Here is a 5,491-nt window from a genome sequence, read left to right as displayed (position 1 = left end):
ACTTCAAAATTTGATTGCTCCAAATTGGTAATACTAATTACTTTATCAATATCTGGGATGAAAAGTTCACCTCTGCAAACCTATTTTTTACAACTCACAACCAGTCTACCAGAATATACTTATCCATGTTTATCTAGTTTACAAGTCCATTCACCATGAATCAAAATCAGCAACAAAAACCAAACAAAACAAAAGAAAAGAACTCAGGCCAAGCACCCAAGGCCAACTATGTAGGATCCATGACCTTGTTGTCTATTAAAGATGGAATTGGATCAATCTTGTTTTTTTGGGATTGCTTTTGCCTATGTTGATGCTCAAATGCGAGACATATCCCATGGAAATATCTGTAGTTCCAAATCAAACCTATAAATCAACAGCAAAATAGAAGTGCAGTTTGGGTAGTATCACACAAATGAGCAATGTACATACCAACTGATTTATCTATGAATTCAGGCTCCATTGAAGAAAAACGAGATAAAGCCAAAAAAACTATCAACTGATCAATGTACATACCAACTGATTTATCTAGTTATTCGATGTTTTAAGCGGAAACGAACTAACCTTGAGAGCTTTTTTCCTCATTAGTATACTGAAATACCGACATAGAAAAAATGCCTCTACTGAAAATGTAGTCCTCAACCAGAGCTTGCATCCTATGAGAAAACGCCATAATGAAATAGATAAATTAAACTTTGAGAATAAAAACATTGGTATAAAGTAAAAGGAATTAGAACAAAGAAATCACTACCAGCAGAACATCCTACATTTGAGAAACTCATTGATATTGAATTCAATGGAAAAAAACTGCATGCACAAAGAAATCAGAACATCCAAATGCAGACTCTAGGGGCTGAGGACAATAATATCTATGACTGCTAGAAGTGCCACCTTTTTTTATTTTTCATTTTCTTTTTTGTCAAAAGAATGAGGTGGGTTAGTGATCTTGGTAACATTGGAATGGACAACTAGTTCCGCACCTAGGCGACATCAAACATATCCATGTCAAGTCCATGAGCTTGATATGCTGACGCATTTGCAGGGCTGAGATTGCATGGGTGGTTTTTGGTGCATTAAAATCATAAGCATATATGATGATTCAAATGCGTGGATTGCAAAAACTCATAGAATATCTATACACATCTAAATCATAATATAAAGGAAAGAAACAATATCTACGCATGGGCTTATGTAGGCCCTTCTTTACCTGCAGCACATTTATAAAATCAGCAATTTCAGCAATTTTATTTTATTTAACAAAAAATGTATGGTCTACATGACAGTTAACAAGTCTAAAATGAAATACACTCACTACCAGAAAAAAAAAATCTGATGACTCAATATCTGAAAACAGGGTAGCATAAAACCTACACCAAACTGAGGCTTGCATTCCTGAACCTGATGACTCAGCTCAAAATCTCATCAAGTCAACTGAGTCAGCTCGCTGACTTGATGAACCCAAAGACCTACATCAAAGATGTTGAAGAAAGATCGAATGCTATCTTCAATACCTTGTTTTCCTTTCTTCTTCTCTGTTGCATTCCGGGAACCCTTATCTCATAAATGTAACATCTAACATATAACTTCCAACCTATTAAGTGAATGTAACATCCAAAACTTTCAATAAGTTGGCCCACTATGAGGATCACCTAGTGTAAAAATCATCCCATTTATTCATCATATATATGGGTTACAACGAGAAAACAATGTCTTACCATTGATAAATACCAAAATAGAAGGGGGTTGCCAGCTCTATCAGTGAGGTAGTTGCAACAACCAAAGCACGTTTAAAGACATTGAGTGTTGATTGGTACAAACCAGTGCAACACATCTGAAAGTAATGACGAACATTGCAAGCCCTAGGCAATGAGCAATTACCTGACCATCCATTCCCTTTATGCCTTGCTCCATCTCTTCAATGATAGGGCATGTGACAAACCTAAAGCCCTTCAAATATCCTGATGTTCGGTCAGTTACCACCCTAGCTGATACATGACAAGATACATATACAATGACATGAATTTTATTACTCTTACACAAACCTTGAACAACTAACTAAATTTTACTACATACCTGATTTTGGGCATGCATCAGTTCTGCTTCTGAAATTTACTACAAACTTAGAATTTTATTCTAAAGAAAAAGAAATTTCAAATCAAGATTTTTCTTAAAAAAGAAAGCCAGAAATAAAATAAAACAAAAATAAAAATCAATATATATATAGGTGTGTTGTGTCCAACTCATGCAAAACACAAGGACTGCTACTAATTGCATTGGAATAATTACACCAATGTCAATTAACCCATAAATATCTCATGACAGGTGGCTATGTCCAACTCACAAGTGAGATAAGAATAGGACCTTCTTGTTCTTACCTCAGTTGTGATTTGTAGCATCAAAAGTGGGAAATGACAGCCTACATAAAGGCAGGTTATGTTTTCCACTCTGCCCCAAATAGAAAATGGGTCAAACCTTAGCCTGTGCTTGACCCACTTTACATTCGTGGAATTGTATTCTTATGATGCACTTAGAGAGTTTGAGTAAAAAATTGGCACTAATGTGGTAAGAAATGAGCATAAAAGAAAATGGAAATTGGGAGAATATCAGGTAAGAGAGTTGGTATAAATGATTTACCATTGCAATCTCTTCATAGTTATCAGTTAATAAAGATAGCTTCTTCAATCCACCACCTGAAGTCAAAGCAACTTCCCCTGCTACACCTTAAAACACATTGCACTAGACCTACAATAAGCTACCAATTGCTTTCCCCAAGCGATTGTCAATGGTAGGCATTCAATCCCATTTATATGTAGTAAATAGCTATTTCTGATGGTTTCTATGGTAAAAAGACACGCACATTTATATGTAGTAAAAAAGGAAAGCATGTGTATCATTCATATTTTGTGGCATACATTTGATGGGGCATAAATGTTTTCTGTTAGCCTGAACTGCCTGACCTTAACAGCAAAAATAAAAGAAAAAAATGAAAAAAAAAAAAAAAACAGCAAATTTTAAAAAAGACAATAAATACATGCTTATATATAAACAAGTTACATACATGTTGTCATAAAAAAACATGTTTATAATAATTTCAAGCATGAGCACAAGCAACCTAATCAGGATAAAGAGTAAACCACAATAAAAAATTAAAAAAAAAAAGGCACTAAATGCCCAAAAATGTCCAAAGATGCCCGAATTAACTTTTCTTTCCTTACTCGTTCAAGCATGAGCACAAGCAACCTAATCATGTATCATTTACAATAAAAAAATTTTAAAAAAAGATAAGAAAAAAATTGATTAAAAAATCAGTGGAAAAAAGGGGTTAAAACACGAATAACAGGAAAATCATCCAAATGGGCCCTAATAGAACACGCATCAAATATGATTAGGTTAATTGGGGCCCATTACATTGAAAATACAAAGCAAAAGAAGAAACCTAAAAAACAAAAAATGATTATTTATCTGTCTTGCATGTTTTTCCCAATTCCCAAAGTGATCCATTCAACTCAGATTCATCAAACACCCTTGAATTTTGTATTTGGATATGAAAATAGGCATATAGATTTGGTCAAAACCACAGTATAATCTTCCTCCAAGCTCAAGGTAAAGAAAAAAGATTTTTTTTTTTTTTTAAAGGAAAACATTCAATTATGTCAGTTGATCCAACTGATGTATTCTGATGAAGACCAACAATCCTTCTCTACATAAAAGGAATGAGAATACAGCCAGCAAATGCAATTACTTCCCAAATAAGTATAAATTCCTTGTTGATGCAAACTAGTTGCATTCTCCAATCTGCAATTTATTCAAACTAGCCTTAAGACAAACTATTTTACCTTTTGCAACATTTATAAATGGCATTTTAAGAAACATTATTTACTTCATTTCTATTTTAACGAAGCCAGATAGGCAGTCCTGACCATTGGTCTATTACATTCTTCCTTGTGTAGAGTATTAAATTCTTTTAGCTGGGACAATTCTAGCCTTTTGATTGTGGCAAAAAAAAGTACATTTTGGTTGAAAATTAGAGTGTCGGTCTCCATCCCAATGAAATTGATCCAAAGATTGGTGCCTGTGAATTTCCCATCATTCCCATTTTCAGGCCTTCATCAATCTGCAGTTCGATGCAATAGGCCAATGGTCTGGATTACAGAACCATGGGTCCCATTGTGGAATATAATGTTTGTCCTTGCACAACTACAAGTGGGAATGTAAAATCTGTAAACGAGAAACACTACTCTTAAAACAACATGAATGCAATTAAAATCTACAAAAAAGACAAGTATTAAATAGGTGCATATAAGGAAAAAAAAAATTCCAATACATTTAAATTTTTGAACGTACCAATTGATCTAACCATATGTCGAAGAAGAGAGGCAACATGCACATGGAGAGAGGAAATGAACCTTTTCCAATTGTTTTTTGCTACAACTAGAAAGTAGAGAAACAGGAACAGATCCTGAAGATTTTAAACAATCACTACCAGAAAAAGGGGCAAATGTCCAAGGGTTAGGATAAAAAAACAGAGGTTCAAGCATCCACATTTCGCATACATGTTAGTCAAAGCATTCATGACAAACACATCAAGATAGGACCCAATGCGGATCAACCGAGCATGAGTTTCCATGCCTCTTTGAAGAGAAGCTATTCGTGAACAGGTCGTTAGCATGTATCTAAAATTACAGAAAATTAAAAAAAAAATCTCATCCAGCCATTTCAATAAATAGATAGCATGCCATTTCTTCAAACAGTTAGCATATATCATATCTGAAAGACAGGAAAAGAGATACAAATAGAAGAAGATATCAAACCTATGGAGAGGAGCTTCACGGCGTGTGTTTCTTCAGGTAGGAGATTCATGGCTGCTGTAATGGAGAGAGAGAGAGAGAGAGAGAGAGAGAGAGAGAAGAGGGCGTCCACGGCCTGTGTGCTTCATGACTGATGCATTGGAGAGAGAGGGAGGAGAATGAGAGAGATGGAGCAGAGATCGGGAGGGAGAGAGGATTAGGGAAAGGAGCTTTGGGAATGCTCTGATTAGGGAACGGAGAGAGAGAGAGAGAGAGAGAGAGAGAGAGAGAGAGAGAGAGAGAGTGAAATACCCATCTTTGGGCGTCTTCTCATGGACGAACGAAGACGGTCTGGATAGGGGCTCCGTGGGGCCCACCATGATGTATTTGGTTTATCCATTTCGATGCATAATTTTAATAAATTATTATAACTTATGATACCAAATTTAAGGTATATTTAAGGCCCAAGTGGACCACACCATAAGAAGCAACTGTAATTTAATATCAATGTTTCCTACCGTGTGGTCCACTTGAGCGTTCGATCTAGCTGCTTTTTTTTTTCATCCTCTAAAGTAATATTTACAAATATAAAGACAGCTTAGATATAACATATAGTTTTTTTTAGGCCTCATGGAGCCCCTTACAACACTATTAATTATTAATGGTTGTCAACTTTTTAGCTACGGATTAAAACCGTAGCAACTATA

The 5,491-nt window shown here is 35.2% G+C and overlaps 1 long non-coding RNA gene across 1 annotated transcript; it reads right to left on the bottom strand.

Annotated features, from left to right (window-relative positions):
• Positions 1-1,872: 1,872 nt before the first annotated feature.
• LOC131238506 (uncharacterized) lies at positions 1,873-2,921 on the bottom strand. The gene is made up of 3 exons (XR_009167878.1): positions 2,632-2,921; positions 2,071-2,130; positions 1,873-1,982 (listed from the first exon to the last, which is right to left on the bottom strand). It is a non-coding gene; the product is annotated as an uncharacterized LOC131238506 (long non-coding RNA).
• Between the last annotated feature and the right edge of the window lie 2,570 nt (positions 2,922-5,491).

The sequence above is a fragment of the Magnolia sinica genome, chromosome 3 (assembly GCF_029962835.1).
Source record: "Magnolia sinica isolate HGM2019 chromosome 3, MsV1, whole genome shotgun sequence".
Classification (NCBI taxonomy): Eukaryota; Viridiplantae; Streptophyta; class Magnoliopsida; order Magnoliales; family Magnoliaceae; genus Magnolia; species Magnolia sinica.
This window is presented reverse-complemented; position numbering and strand designations above follow the sequence as displayed.